Source organism: Notechis scutatus, chromosome 2 (genome assembly GCF_049901735.1).
Source record: "Notechis scutatus isolate UNSWTSFEM ecotype Mainland chromosome 2, rNotScu1.2, whole genome shotgun sequence".
Lineage (NCBI taxonomy): Eukaryota > Metazoa > Chordata > Lepidosauria > Squamata > Elapidae > Notechis > Notechis scutatus.
In genome coordinates this window covers 215,060,878-215,078,141 of record NC_142010.1, presented here as the reverse complement: position 1 = coordinate 215,078,141, position 17,264 = coordinate 215,060,878, and the positions used below count along the sequence as shown (strand labels likewise).

General features: G+C 37.9%; 1 protein-coding gene across 1 annotated transcript in view; it reads left to right on the top strand.

The window, feature by feature from the left end:
• The window catches only part of PRR16 (proline rich 16), a 118,717-nt gene extending 103,262 nt beyond the window's left edge, over positions 1-15,455 (top strand). The window contains exon 3 of the mRNA XM_026673595.2: positions 12,721-15,455. The gene's annotated coding sequence lies outside the window, so the exon portion shown is untranslated. The remainder of the gene's footprint in view (positions 1-12,720) is intronic.
• The last annotated feature ends 1,809 nt before the right edge of the window (positions 15,456-17,264 follow it).

The following is a 17,264-nucleotide window of genomic DNA, read 5'->3' as shown; positions in this document are numbered from 1 at the left end:
TTGGATAGTTTTCAAAACCTCCGTTTTTGCTAGAATCCCTAAATTCTTCTCAGTGGCAAGATCCTACTGCAATTATAGATAGGAAGCAGTCGGAACGATCGTGGATCGCCATCGGCATTCCGCCCACATTGCACCCGCAACACGCCCATAAGGGCTGAGGATTTGAACCCTACCATTATATTTTGGCATCGTGCTTCTTCAAGGACGTGATTTCCCTTCCTTCGCGCAAACAATCTTTGGTGCCAAAAGCTAGTCCCCTTGCCATTGAATTTTGAACATTCTGCGCTGCTTTTAAAAAGCGCATGTTTTCTTCTCATACCTTCATCTTCCCCACAGAGAACGCAGGGGTGGGGGTGTTGGAGCCCTGATTCTCTCCTTCCCGCCACTCAATCGCGAGGTAGCTGCTGATAAAATTGGTTGGGTGGTGAAGATACTTCTGTGTTTGGCGCCCAAAATACGGCTATGTCATTTTGAACAGGGGTCTGTCCGCTATTTTAGCGCATATTCTCAAGGGCCATTATCATGTTGCATCGTGTGGTCTCTGCTGGGTTTTCCAGCCTACTGTTGAGAGGCTTCAACCTCCTCCAAGCTCTAGCCACAGAGCCAGGGGAAAGAAAAATTCTACTCCCTTTACCTCAAGTTTGGGAGATTAAATCATTTGTACTTGTTGGCTGCCCTCACAGTTTGCATAAATATATATATAAGGAGAAACACAGCAGCAACAGCCAGCACCAACCAAGGCATATATGAAGTCCCCTGGGCATCATGCCCTGCCACATACATTGGACAGACCAATAGAAGAATAAGTACCTGCCTAGATGAACACAAAAATGCAGTAAAAAGCTGGAACATACTTCCTCACTAGTCCAACACATGAAAGCCACAGGTCATAGCATCAACTTCAATGGCACCAAAACCCTAGCCACTATAGAAAACCCCAGCTACAGAATTATCAGAGAAGCCATAGAGATTGAAAAAAGACCTGAAAGCATGAATAGAAGAGATGATTCCACCAGACTGTCAATCATTTGGAAGCCTGCACTCACAAACAAAAAAATCTCCACACCACTAGCCAGGCACACACCTGGGCACAAACAGATCCCCCCTGATACCTCCAGCTCAAACACACCCCAACCAGGCACCCAGATGAAACCTAGCTTCCTAACAAATGATAGCCGTCCATTTACTCGGAGCCAAGCTGCACTAAAAGCCTCCAATACAGGAACACAATGCCAGCCAATCAAGACACCAAAAAAAAGCCACAAAACAGACAGAAGATATTAGAAACACCAATCAAGCAGAACACAGCAAACTCCAAGACCAATAAACACAGACCAAGACTCCCAACCAATCAGGATGAAGAAAAAAACCATTCTGGCACAGCAGTAGGCTAGCCCCAAATTTAAAACTGAAAACACTGTGAAAGTCTGACTCACAGACAAACACAATACAGAAGCCTGATGATGGCAGATGAGATTCTGCTGAAAGGTTGCTACAACTTTAAAAGCACAACTACAATGATGTGGGAAAATACCTGAACAAAGCTGAATAACATACATGTAAGTACCTGCAAAAACTTAAGAAAACAAATTATATATATCTTTTATATCTTTTCCCGTGTAAGTTTAAGAGTATCTTGGCGACGTTTCGGCGAGGTCTCACTCGCCATCCTCAGGCTGGTGCTTTCGGCTTCGTGCCAGTGCAAGCACTTTGTGATTGGAGCTGCCGTCTCTCTATAAATACTGGTGCTGGGGGGGGCTGGTGTGCTGGGCTGGTTGGCTGCGCTGCTGCCTCTTGATTGGTAGATGGAGTTGATGTTGGTATAATGAGCTGTTTGATGGCCTTGTGAGTTTTGTTGTGGAGATATCCTGGATCTTGTGCTGTAATCTCCTGGGTCATTTATTTTGTAGTGATCTTTTTTCCATTAGCCTCTTGTGTTTTAACAGCTTGGGTAATGGGTTGTGTGATGGGCTTGCAAGTTCTTTTGTTGTGGTATCCTGGGTCCCTCTTCCTCCCTCTTCCAGCACCTTAAAGCCACAGGACATGAAATTAATTTTGAAGGAACCAAATTAATATCCAACACTGAACACTCCAGCAAGAGAATAATCAGGGAAGCCAAGATATATATATATTGTTTTCTGAGGTTTTCGCAGGTATTTGTATGTGGATCTTTGGTTATTCGGGTTTTCTCCCACGTAAAATTGGAAGTATCTAGGCGACGTTTCGATGAAGTCTCATTCATCATCTTCAGGCTTGTGTCTTCGGCTTTGTGCTTCTCGGAGTAATGTGAGCTTGCAGCTGCTTCTTCCTTTTAATTGCTAGTGGGGGTGTGTGGGGTGGGGGCTTGGCTGTGTTCTGATTGGGTGGGGGTGTGTTCTCATTGGTTGGGTGTTTTGCTGTGTTCTGATTGGTTGGGGGTGTGTTCTGTTCAGGTGGGGGCTTGGTTGTGCTCAGGTTAGTCTTAGTTGCTGGGGGATTTGAGCTGGTGAGCTGTGATCCTGCTGTTTGGCTTCGCGTTCGTGGTCATGCCGCATCTTCATGGTGGGCATCAGTTCGCTTCATGTATGGGTCAGAGGGGTTTGAAGCGGGTAGTGATGCAGCTGCGGTACGGCTTCTGCTCCGTGGTCGTGTCTCATCTTCTGTGTGGGTATGAGTCTGCTTTCTACATGGAAGTGTGGTGGTAGCATCTTGTGTGGCCCTCTTGGGTGTGGGTCTGGGGTCATTCTTCATGTTAGGTACTCATTTGTTCATGAGGGCAGGTTTCCAAATGGCTGGTAGGCGGGAGGTATCATCTCATTTATTCATGCTGTGTGGGCGTTTTTCTATCTCTATGGCTTCTCTGATTATTCTGTTGTTGAAGTGTTTGGTTTTGGCGATAGTTCTGGTATTTTTAAAGTCAATCTCATGTCCTGTGGCTTTGAGGTGTTGGACCAGAGAAGAGGTCGGTTCTTTTTTGATTGAGTTATTATGTTCTTCAATGCGTGCACTTATTCTTCTGTTAGTTTGTCTGATGTATGTGGTTGGACAGGCGGTGCAAGGGATTTCGTATACTCCTTGGTTTTCTAACTCGATTTTGTCTTTAGGGTTTCTTAGGATGGTGGATATTTTTCTGTTTGTGCAGAATGCTGTTTTAATGTTGTGTTTTTGGAGGATCTTGCTGATTTTGTCTGTAGTGCCTTTTATATATGGGAGGAGGGCTTTGCCATTGTCTTGTTCTCTGTCTTGGATTTTGGTTGGGGTTTCTTTTTGGATTAGGTGGGAAATCTTCTTTCTTTGGAATCCATTGGCTGTTAGTACATTAGTGAGAGTCTGTAGTTCGGTTTTTAGGTGTTGTTCGTCGGCTAAGCATTTTGTTCTGGAGATGAGTGTCTCAGCTATGGAATTGATCTGTGCTGGGTGATGGTGTGAGAATGTGTGTAGATAGTGGTTTGTATGTGTTTTCTTCTGGTAGATGGTGTGTCCTAGGGAGCCATTGGATTTTTTGTATACTAAGACATCTAGGAAGGGAAGTTGATTGTTAGCTTCTGTTTCCATGGTGAATTGTATTTTGGGGTGTAGGCTGTTGAGGTGTGTGAGGAAGTTGTTCAGTTTTTCTTTCCCTTGTGGCCAGATTATGAAGGTGTCATCTACGTATCTGAACCAGAGTTTGGGTTTGTGATCATATTTTTCTAGAGCTTGTATTTCAAAGTGTTCCATGTAGAGGTTTGCGATGACAGGTGAGAGGGGTGATCCCATGGGTGCTCCTTCTATTTGTTTGTATTTTTGTCCATTGTAGGTGAGGTATGTATTGGATAGGCAGTGGTTGGTCATATCTAGGATGTGCTTGGGGGGGTTGCCTGAAGATGATGAATGAGACTTCATCGAAACGTCGCCGAGGTACTTCCAATTTTACACGGGAGAAAGCCCGAATAACCAAAGATCCACACACACACACACACACACACACACACACACACACATACATACATACATACATACATACATACATACACATACACACACACATACATACATATATACATATATATATACACACACACACACATATTTATATTGATACAGTTACCTCGTATGTCTGAGGTTACTTAAAGAATTGCAATGGCAAGTAAAGGTGGAGCTAAGGCAGGGACCCAAGACAAATATAAAAGAGATAAGGGTCTTTTAAAGGCCTCAGACAAGGATGCCACCTGACGCCAAAAGGCATTGGAAAAGCAAATTGAAAGGTACGCAAGGGAGGCTGAGAGGAATTCCCAGTCCTCTACTCCAACTCCACAGCCTCAGATTCAGTGCACCCTATACCCTTAGACTTGTCCATGCCATCTCGGACACCTGGCACCGTAACATCAGGTTTACAGGTTTCTAGATGAGCACCTGAAGCAACCTTCATGCCAATGGCAGCCGGCCTATGCCAGGAGGAGTTCCTTCCAGATGAGGTTCCAGAAACAATGAAGGCATGGATGGAGTTAGCAATCCGCAGAGGAATCTCAGCAGGGGTGCAACAAACCATGATGGCCAGACAGATTCCAGCGTCGGAATGTGACTGACAGTCTGTAAGATCTCCATGCAGAACTGATCTGCATTACCCTCAGGTACCTCCCCAAGGGGAGTTTTCTATGATTTCCCACATGCCTTCACACAATTTACACGAAGAGGAGGAACAAGAGGACTTAATGGAGCAACCAGAAGCTGTTTCAGTACACAATAGTGAGGTCTTATTGGAGGCGGACCCCCTGGAAAGAGGAATGTCAGATGACGAGGGCATCAAGCTTGACCAACCTACTTTTACGGGGTTGTTCCATCCCCAACTTTTCAAATTGCTCCTTAAGGCTAAAAACACAGCTTGCCTTGAAAAATCTTCCTCCATCCAACAACCAGACTCCCCAGAGGAATCAGATGATTTGATTTTCTCACAACCCATTAACGAAGTGGATGTTATCCCAGTCCCGCAAATGTTTTCAGATCTAGTCCAGAAGCAATGGGCTTCGGCAGCAGCGTACCCAGCCCCCACTAGTTTTACCAAAAAGTTTTTCAATTTGGCTTCATATTTTTCAAATTCCCTCAATACTCCTGAGGTAGATGAACCAGTGGTGGCATTGGCATCCTCCTCTGCAATTCCCACCAAAGTGAAGGAGGCCCTTAAACCAGAGGAGAAGAAAGCGGAGATAGCTCTCCGAAAGGCCCATCAGTCTGATGCGTGGGCCATAAGGGCGGCAACAGCCGCATCCTTTTTTTACTAGATCTTCCCTCAGATGGCTCCATCATCTGAGGGACTCTATACCAAATTCTAACAACAGGGCATATCAAGACATCGCCGAACTGATTGCAGCCGCAAAGTTTTCGGTGGACGCTACATTTCATGCAGTTAAATTCTCAGCTTGAACTATGGCGTTGCAGGTCACAGCTCGCCAATTGCTCTGGCTCAAGCACTGCCAAGCCAATACCAAACATAAATGGAAACTTGCCTCTTCCCCAATTTCGGGGGACAAATTGTTTGGGGCTGCTCTGGATCCGCTTCTGATTGAGACCAGAAGTAAAAAGAAGATTCTCCCCTCCCTTTTTCATCGCTCAGACAACAGAAATTATCAGCCCTTTCGGAGAGGCTCCTTTTGTCCCCACTATCAGGGACATTTCTCCCCTAGATTTCAGAGAGTATCGGGATTTTGGAGCAGCCAGCACTCTGATAGAGCGGACTTTTTGGACAGAAATCGTAGGTGGGGAAAGGGAAAAAGACCATTTAGTGGGGCGTATCAGGTAAAGTACCAACGCCCTTGGTATCAGGTATCAGGTAAAGTACCAACGCCCCTTCTGATCAGGTTAGTTTGTTTATGATATCCTACTTTCAGATCAATGGAAGGCACAGAGGGCTAACATTTTTAAAATAAAATAAATTAAATATGTTCTCATGCCCTTTAATTTTTTTGTGTACCTATCTTTGCCTGAGATTGACAGGAACCATATTTTCTATTTTTCCTTTGCATTCACATAGAATCATAAGCCATATACAAGTGGACCTAGTTTGTTTTTTTCTGCATGTCTAGTCCTATTTGTGTGATAGAGTAAATAAAAAGCACATTGGTGAAACATACAGTTGTAATTTGTAGATTTTATATAAATGAAAATTGATAAACAAGAATAAGTTCAGGTTAAGAAGCATTTGAAAAGAGAACAAAAAGGCAAGATGCCAAGTTTGGATTAAGCATTAAGGTTTAGTGATTTGTTTTATCAATGGACATCAGAGGGAAGAGTCACACAAGAATGGCCGAGTAGGAGAGCTTATACAAATAATGGATCAAGTTTCGCAATATATTACACAAAAATACAGTAAATAAACTTGTGTATCTGCTTTCTTCTGGCTGCTTTCCATTGACTCACTTAACAATCATGGTGTTCACTTTACAACTATGGTGTTTGCTTAAGTGCTACAAAGAAAATAAAATTAAGTCAGTCACATGGATGTCTTGACTTAATGACCATCATGACTTATGATGGAATTTTCCAAGTTATAACTGTAGGTTGAGGACTATCTGTATTAGCAAATGCATTTAAATCTGGATTTACTTGTGTTAGATTTTTTTAAAAAAAAACTATTACAACTCTTGAAATCAACACTCAATGATTTTAACAGTATTAACATTATTTTAATATTATAGTTGTTCTAAGTTAGCCTTCCCCAAACAGTAGCATAGACTGATTTTAGTGGATTTTGTCCTTGCATTCACGATAACTTTGTTCAGTAATCTTCCAGTCAGCAGGATCAACACAATTATAGGAAGTGAACTCTAACATATCTGAGAGACACCAAGTTGGAAATGATGCTTTTAAATTACAGCTGTCATTTCTTGTGAACAATCATTGTTTCCATTTATTTTTAGCAGATATGTGGGGAACAAATCTATTTCTGGATACAAAGGCATGTAATGGTTATCAATCTGTACTATCAGTTCATCGTAGCAGCTTAGCTATGCTGCTACATTGATTTTTGCCATTTAACCTGTTTCGTTAATCAAATCTCTGTCAAAATCTACTGACTGAGCCAGCTATCTGTCTCATGCAGGGAATTAAATGTTTTGAAGGGACTTTGAAACAGAAGAGCTTGTACTTACGTAATGAATAAAATATCATTTCTTGCAAAATGAAAAATATAAAATTTATTATTTTGGCTGCCCGTTTATTGGAATAACAAACAGCTTTTTCTACCATATGTGAAGAAGCACTAGATTTCCAAACAAAAGTTAGAAGAAATTAACAGAGTAGTGGTAAATTCATCAGAACCACCAGAAATTTGTAGTAATTCCGTTCCCATGTCCAAGACTGTAGATATTGTTAGCTGTATAAATGTATAAATGTATCCATTAATTAAAACAGTTTATTTAAAAATATTCACAAACTTTTAAATGTTTAAGTTCTTTAAAGCAATGGTCTCCAATTTTGGCAGTTTTAAGACTCGTAGGAATTCCCAGCCAGCATGGGAAGTCTACCAGTCTTAAAGTTGCCAAGGTTGGTGACCCTTGCTTTAAAGGATAACTTTGATATATTTCTCTCCTTTATCAGGTAGATGTTATACTTTTAAAGGTGTAGATTATAAAAAGCATAAAACTAGAGAAGATGCACAATAGGGAAAATAGAAATTATTAAGGACAAAAATAATCCCTGTACATTGGATTTTTCTGATGTTGAAAGAAGGTTCATAAGAAATGAAACCTGTTAAACATATGTATTAATAGGAAATTATGAAGTTTTTACTTACTTTTCAGTATTATTATTTTGCTCATCCATTTATGCTATATGTGAGGAGATTATGAACAATAAGAGGAAGTAATTCTTTTACAAAGTAGAAGCATGTCAAGCAAAGCTGTTAAAAACAATAAAAATTGAATTCATCTGAAATAAGCATATGCTGAAAAGAAGAAGGGAATAAGGGAAGAGGAGGATGGAAAGAAGGAAAAAAGGAAAGAAAGAACAGGAAGGAAGGAAGAAAGGAAGATATCTGATGCTCATTGCCAGCTTCCTACAAGGAAACTCAATGGGGAAGTCAACAGGAAGTTAGAAGCCATTCCCACTGATTTTTGCCCACCCATGGTCATTCTGTTTCTCTATATAGATAAGGACATATCTTTGAATTGATGATCAGAAAGTAAGCAAGAAACATGAAAAAGGGGGATATCATGAGAACTGATGATGTCTATGAACAAAATTATAATGCTGGGTAAGATGAAAGAAGCAGAAGACAGGATTGGCAGTGCATGAAATGAATAGGGCGAGTACTGAAAGTCACAGAAATGTACCTGTAATAATTGTGTAATAGCAATAGCACTTTGACTTATATATCACTTTACAGTGCTTTACAGCCCCCTCTAAGTCTTTTACACAGTCAGCATATTGCCCCCAACAGTCTGGGTCCTCATTTTACCCACCTTGGAAGGATGGAAGGCTGAGTCAACCTTGAGCCTGATGAGATTTGAACTGCCAAATTGCAGTCAGCAGAGGTAGCCTGCAGTACTGCACTCTAACCACTGCGCAACCGTGGCTCATATAATGTGACAATAGACAGGATGGCTTGGAGAGTTTTATCTGCAGGGTTATCAGAGATTGGCTACATCTCCATGGAGCATAACAACTACTGTTGTAGTAACACATATCTGTTGTAGTAACTCATCCATGCATATTGGCTATGCATGGATGAGGAAAAAAAACCTCACCAATGGTTAGGAATTAGCCTCCAGAGCTGTACACTTGACTACGAAGTTTTGAAAATCAGCTGAATAGTATCCTGGATATTAGGACTGGATTCAGGAAATATGTGACATCAATACATGAAATGGCAATCTTTTTTATCAAAGCAAAAAAAAAAAAAAATACTGCAATTTGTTTCTGTTTGGCATAGATTTCAATTACAACACGGGTGACAAATTCCCGGCGTCATGTTGCTGTCACGTGACATATCGTGATGGTTTTTTTTGTTTTGTGGAGCTGGTTTGGGCATGCCCTGCTCATGATGCATCTGGCCCATGGGCTGCCAGTTTTACACCCCTGATTTACAACAAAGGTCTATTTTTAAAAAAATTGAAGTTTTTATAAATTGTTAATATTTAATAACATGATATGCTTAGATTGTTTATATATTTGCTTTGTCTTTTTCCCTATTATTTGTTGGTTGTATTTTTGAATTTGATACACTCTTTTTCAAAATAGTGTATTGAGGCTGCTTGTGTTGGGGTGATCTATTTCTCATGCTGGGAAAGCAGCCTTCTGTTATAAGATTCTAAGGAATAGGCTTATGGATCAATCCAGTCTTAGATATTTCAATGAATATGTAAAACTGGAAATGTAGAATGGACAGAGGCTTCTGAAAATGTTAATTGCAAGGCAGAGGAAGATAATAGAAGGAAACTAAAAAAAAAAACTGGTCACATTTACAAGTTATGACAAATTTGTAAAAGTCTTATATGGATTGTACATAGATATGAGAACTAGATGGTTCTTTCATATACTTTACTGATGAGAATAAGTAGTATGATTTTCCTTCCCTAGGAAAATGATTGGTAAAATGCCAGCCCATATTTCAGTGTTATCTCCAGACAAAGTTGGAAAAACATTTTCATATATTCCTGGAGAGAGTAAGTTAGTCACTGTCTATAACCTGGACCACAAGCATCAATGATATGAGACAACTTTACAGATTCGTATAACTGCAAGAATTTTAGGTAATCATTTAGGTATCTTTGAGCCATCATGTACAATTAGTGACAAGGCTAAACTTATTCCATGTTAGATTCTTCTTTAGCAACAATAATTGCTAAATAATTGCATACAGTTTACATTTATTTACATCTGTCAGATTTATTTATTTAGGAATATTTTTGTTCCATAATTTAGCACACTTTTTGTTTCAAAATAAGTGCATGGAATTTATCATCGCTACACTTTTATTGCATTATTGTAGCCCTATTTCTATTATGTGTGCTTGCATTTTTCTGACCTATTTTCTCTTTGTTCCTTTTTATTATGCAATTCTTTTATCATTTTCTCTCTATTTGCTTAAAAGCACTGCAAAATAAACAAAATGGCTTTCGTGAAAAGCAGGTGTTATTATTGGATTTTTCCACTGTGAAAAAAAGCTCCTCAGAAATGAAAGCATATTACATATATTGGGTTGAAGATCTTACATATGTTATGTTTTAGTCTATTCAGTTGCTTTACATATGAAATAAGAGAAAGTGTATTCCATGGAAGCAGGGGTGGGATTCAAAATTTTTAACAACCGGTTCTGTGGGTGTGGCTTAGTTGGTGGGCATGGCTTGGTGGTCATGTTATTGGCTAGGCATAGCCAACTCAGTATCACTCACATCGAGGCACGCATCTCCTTGCCTGGCCTCATGACTGTGGGGATGCTGCAACAGTCATAAGTGTGAAAAATGGTCATAAGTCACTTTTTTCAATGTCATTGTAACTTTGAACTCTACACAAGCAAAGTACCAGCAAAGGAGGGGGAAAAAACTCCAAGAAGTTCCTGAAACAGAAAGTCTAGTCCTGCCAAGAATGTAAAAAAGGGTTAATGGAGAGGCAGTTTCTGTAAGCAACACCAGAATGTTTCCTTCCTGCCTTCCTTACAGGATTATGCCAGTAATTTCTTCTAACAACTGGTTCTCCAAACTTCTTAGAATGTTAACAACCGGTTCTAGAGAATAGGTGCGAACTGGTAGAATCCCACCCCTGCATGGAGGTTGATTCAATGAACAATGAAACTTACTTTAAGATACTTGCAATGTCACAATGAATTAATTAAAATCCTTCTTAGATTGAAATCTAAATCAAGTGTTTAAGACAACATTATTGGTGATACTTAATGAGCTGTAAAGATCACACTTTTAAAAAATCCTGTAGCCAGGACAATTGAACTTTCATCAGCCATTTAAAACTGATAGGAAGTATCAAAGTTGTCCAATACTAAAATGTTGACTTCTTTGATCCATCCATCCTTCATTTCTGACTTGTATCCTTGGATCATTAGAATCTTCTAATTGGAGAGAAATACCGGTAAGTTAGACAAGATAATTTACAACCACAGCTGTACTTTTTTGGGGGAGACTGTGTACCAAAACAGGATATTGCTGGAATGAGCAACACTTCAAAGGAAGGTTTAAGACATGAAAAAGATCAAGAGTCCCATGTTTCCACTTGAACCATTCAAGTGGAATTGGCAGAAGTTGCCCCCCTCCAAAGGCACATTCAAAGGTTTTTGATACAAAGACTGTTTCTTGAATAAATAAGGATTTAAAGACTGCAGAATGCACAGTACAGCTAGTGACTATTAGAAGGGAGAATGAAGGGAAATGTAAGTAGAAAATATTGGATGGCAAGTATTAGAATTAAAAAGATATAAGACATTATGAATCAACCCGCAGGAAGTTAACACAAGTTGACTGTTCTCAACAGTGAGGCATCAGAATGTGCCAGATGTGTGTATCTTTACCTTTGGCATTCAGTGGTTTTCTGGATTTCTATTGCTCAGATATGCTAATGCTAGCTTTTTGGTCCTTCCCTTGTTTAATTTTTTTCAAAAATACATTCACTTTGTGTGTTGTGGAGTATGTAGTATGTGGGCTTTGTGTCTGTGCATGTGTGTGTGTGTGTGTGTGTGTGTGTGTGTGTGTGTGTGTGTGTGAGAGAGAGAGAGAGGGAGGGAGGGAGAGAGAGAGGGAGGGAGGGAGGGAGAGGGAGAGAGAGAAATTTAGTCTTATCTCTTTTAGAGAATATTGGAAGCATTATTTTTCTTTCCTGAAGTTTAGACTGGTGATTACATTTTTTTCAAAAAATTCAACTGAATAGGTAGACTATATTGTCTTAGTAAATATGCTCTTTCATGCGACATTCCAACATTGTATTTTTACAGAAACAAAAAAGAAAAAGTAACTATCAAGATGTAATTTTCATACAAATATTTTTGAATTGTTTATACTAGACAACATAGTAGCATTTTATTAGAGATAGGAATAGGACATAGTCAAAAAAATAGGGTTGACTTTTCTGCTATTCTGAAGCTATGTTTCCTTTATTTAATTATTTTAATGTGAAGATTTTTTTTCCCCAAGCCCAGAGATCATGTGAAACATTCTCAAATAATTATTCTTGAGTACATTCAAATAGTATTTAGTACTTTATGAATGCCATTCTCATTGCACTCATGTCAGTAGCTTCTAGGTTGAAAGGATTAACTTTTCATGGGGGGATGCCCAGTTGGGGGTTCCTTTCATGTCCTAGCAAGAACTGAAGTGAATGACAGGAGTTCACTCCATCCCACAGCAACATTCAGGTCTCGAATACGGGCTTATTGCTTGTCAATCCAGCTACTAACCATGTGAGCCACTGTGCTCCTATCACTGCCACTCAACAATAACTATTTTATTATTATGAATATAAAGGCATGTTCTTAAGACATCTATGCTTTAGATGAATGAAAAGAAACTGTGGTCTTCCGTTACTTAGTTTAATGTTCCTAGCTTATGCCCCTGCTACTGAGTTAAACATCAGTAAGAATAAAGCTACTATTTCATGCCACATACATATTTCAAAGGATTCCAAGTAGTTTTGCATTTTTTTCTGAGCAACACGAGCAGTAATTTTCCAAAGGAAAATAAATGTAATTGATCATATGGTACCCTTTTATATATTTGGTTTATTTGGTATCATTAACTTTATTTTTTATTTTCTCTGTTGCAGCTCCTTCAGGCTAGAAGGTATCTGAATATTTGATGACACAATAACCAGTTCTCCTATGACAGATTTGACAGTGCAACCTCTTTCAGGCAATACTACATAATAACAACATGGACTCTCCTTAGAGCATGAGGACCCTTGAGCCTGAGCACAACTGATATCTGGTGCCATCTACATTACTACACCGGCCTCATTTAGCAGCTATGAGCTGAGTCCTGACAAAAGCCACAGCCTTAAGCACCATGCACTCTGATAGAAGAAACGGAAGTCAGTTACTTTTGTGACCCATTGCAGAAACAACAATTGCCGAACAGCATTCCTGTGATCCAGCCAAATGTGTTAAATAGATGTAGCAAAATGAAAGTTGGAAGCACTTAAATGGATCAAGCGATGCCAATGCATATTGTGTGGAAGAGAAGGCTATTATTGTCTCCTGTGCAAATTCAAAGCCATAGAAGAGAGAAATTGATGCTAAAATGCTTGGAAAAGGTTGGTTCCTGTCCTTTGCTGAAACAATTCAACTGTTACAGCATGCATCTCAATGCACTTCTAATATTTGCACTGTCGCTTTCATTCAGGGGAATGATGTAAGCCATTATTTGCACAGATGGCCACATGAAATTTTAGCCAACAAGAAGATGTATGTTGAGAGTTTGAGAGCAAAAAAAAAAATTAAATTTGTGTACAAAAATGAAGAAAACATAAAGTCCCTCCATCACTTTGCAGCTGGAATCTTTGAGAAAGCAAATACTTGCTCTTAGAACTGAGATAACAATAATGATAACAAAAAAGCATCAACAAGCTAACATGGATTTTAGAATCAATCTAATTTTAATACATTTTTGTATCAGTGTAACAACGAAGAAATTAACCAAGATAACTGGTATGTTCCTAATGAATACTGACAGAAACTTCCCAATTACTATAAAGGAAGAAAACATGTTTGTATTACATATTTGACATATGACATTTTTATAGCTAAAAATCTGTTCTTCATGGAAAATGTATCAGATAAATAGGCATTTTCAGTTTATTTTTCTAAATAAATGTGTTTGTATCATTTGCATTTAATTATTTTTGCTGATTTTCATTACTCAACCACTATTTCCTCTTTCACTAAAAAGGGAAACAAAGAACCAAAACATAGGTTTTGCCATGTTAAAATCAGAATGATTTGCAGACTGAAAGCTTTAATATAAAATGTTGTTTGTAGAATTATAAAGTATATTTCTATGGTAAATGCATATGGAAAGTAAGAAACTCTGTATTTTAAACTTTACTTTCAATACATAGGTTATTTTTACTATTCCAAGGAAGTATTTAGTTAGCATAGTTTATTGGGGAGTCTTAGATATGATTAATTATGTTTGCTATAGTTTATAATGAAGCTATATGTGCATAACACAAGACATCATCCAGTACCTGATCTCTGCATGGTCAAAGGATCTGAGGGTAATATACAACACAATTAGTGCTAGTATCCATCTCCAAAAATAATTTCCATATATTAGGCCTCTGCTCCAGGTATAAATAATATTATACCACAGATGGGACACATTCACAAAATTATTAATCCAGTGTTCTGGCATTTAGTTAGCTAGGATAGCCTTTGTGTGCAGGTGATCCAGATTGTAGGATTGTGTGGCATTTTGGATGGAACTGGAAGATAATGGATATATCGATGGGCATCCACAGAAACTTCCTGCTTTTGTCAGTTACCAAAGTAACAGAGGGCTGCAAACTCCATCCCTTTGGGGCATGTATGTGATGTCAAGGGAAATATAAAAAGGATCACTTCAGCTTTGAAAGTTTTGAAGTCATATAAATTGTTCCTTTTCCAATATAAGCTGTTCTGTCCCCACTGTTTCTCCCTCCCAAGACTATCCCATTCAATTCCTTAGCTGTAATCCAAAAATGGATTGATACAGGACCAGTATGTAGAATTATACCTACACTTTCTGCTTATAAATGAAGGGCTGAATTTGGTCTCCAATTTGCATTTATTTTCAAGAAGACAATAGAATCATTGCATTGCATTGAATGTATTTTTCATTTTTTAAAAAATCCAAATCTTGAAAGTCTTACAGTAAATTTCAGGCAGCTTTACAATTGCATTTTTCTTCATTGGAAGAGAAACAGGTGAAAGTCAAGTTAATCTATCAAGACAGCCATTTCATTTGACACAGAACATTCTAGTATCAATTATCAATTAAATTTTCTTAAAAGTTAAATTGGAATGCAAACAAAATTGATTCTGTTACTTCAGATCATATATTTTAAGCCTTGAATATTTATTTTCATACAATATTATTAAAACACACACAAAACAAAAGCACGCTATCCGAGAATCCCTAAATTCTAACAAAAGTCCACTTACTGCAAAAATAGAATGTAAGAATCTGTATGGCAATGCAATTCGTTGTTGTATATCTGGTTTTAGTTTTAGAAAATAAATTAACTTTCAATGTAGTCTGATTCTTAAACATAACACATGATACCATGCAATTCTTACCTAGCAGGAATTTATTTCCATGCTGTTAACTTACAGTTCTTATTACATGTCATTGTTGAATGAGTTACAATTTGGGGAATGAGAGAATGAGAAATTGGGTAAGATTGTTGAATACAATTTGCAAACTGGAAGAGTTGCTGTACTCATTCAGTGCAGTATTTTGTTATTAGTTCATAAATTCCTTTGATGCCAGAATTGTTTTGAATAAAGTATATATTTTCCTTTTTTCCAGAGTTCTCTATTTTGTGTATAATTTTCCACATACAAATGCAGAGTGACACACACAGAGAATAAATGACATTTAAAATACCTTTGGATACCAAGCATTTTTAAATCAACAATGGAATGTACTAGGCATACAATTTAAGAAAATAGAAACAGGCTTTATTGAATGGCACCATCTGGTTGAGCCTGACCTCTGATGACCATGTAGGCAATTTACAGCAGTTCCAGGGACATTCCAGGTTCTTGATGCTGTCCACCTTACATTTTGTGCTGTTTCTTCTCCCTTCATCTTGTGAAATTCTAGTCTGTCATCTGTTTGAATCACATGCCCAAAGTATACATTTCTGCTTGTTGAAAAAAACACAGGCAAAGTTCTTAATCTTTTTTTTTTTTTTTTTTTTTGTATGAAGGGTTTCCATTTGTGGAACTGACTAATTTTTATACACCCAAATATATTCATCCATGAATACAGCTTCACAAAAAATACCACAAACCATTTGTTATTTTCCATTATCTCAGAATTCTAATGAAGTTGCTAATTGAATCCAACTCCATCCAAAACAAGACAGATACCAACACCTGTTTAAGATAGTTTTCCTTCCCCTTGTTGTTTAAATTTATTCCAGACTAGCAATGAATCCAGACATCAGTTCACAGTTTCTAAAGCTTAAGTCACACAAGGCTAGTAATGTGTAAGAAACTCCTAATTACTTTGAAGTGATTCCTAGCTTCAGTGTTTTTCTTAGTAATGTGATAATAAATTGCATGAATGGTGTTTTCAAGATAAATAGGTCTTTGATTGGCCAACATGGCATAGGAAATGTGAATCTCTGAATAAATAAAAAACTTGAATTCTGCCTGAAAGTTCTCTTGCTCCCTAACTGAATTATAACAGATTGATCAGTTGTTAGATCTAAAGTTGCTTCAGGAATTTCTTCTACATTTTTTGACCACTCATTTAATTCTGATACAAAAGGTACTGATTTTGAGATACCTTTCATAGGAATAGAAAGTTCTTGTTGAATTTTTATGGGTGACAGTGCAGGAATTTTGCACTTGCCTCCATTATGGATTGAGCAGAGATTGTGTTTTATCTGATTGTACAATCATCTTTACAGCAATTTGTAGCAGCCAATTTCCCCATCGCTTAGTAAAAAGTCAAGGGAACAAATCTTGATTTAACATCAAGAAAGGGAGGCAGCTAAAAAATGCTGCAAACTAATGAAAAGATAAGCTGCAGACCAAAACACATAATGTTCTCCCATTTTCAATGATAAATAAAAACACCACTGAAAGGAATTTAGGAAAAACTTTTTCCTTTACAAAGAATGAAGCTACTTTCACATAGCATTTATTTTTTAAAAGACAGATTTGGGGCCACTGCTAATCACCAGCAATTTCAATGGTCAGATTGTCTTTAAAATGTGAATCTTATTTTTTCTTTATTTTTGTTTGCTTGTTTTATGAGTGCTAGTAATTATGTTAGAACAAACAACATGTCTATTTCTTTTGCCAAGATGATCACTGAAGGACAAAAATTCTTGATTGACGTTTGCTGACTTTCCATCTGATAAGCACTCTCAAGGACTACTGTTATTAGTAATATTATTACTAATATTAAAAGTAAAATTAAAACAAATTTGTAATAAAAGCTACTAAAAATGCCTTTCTAAAAAGCATTGGAGAAAACAGTCATAGCGCCATTTCCAAACTAGCATATTGCATAAACTAATATTAATTTCATCAAAATGATTGTAGGCCATCACATCATTAACTCAATTGAACACCTAGATTTAGTTACTTAGTAAAT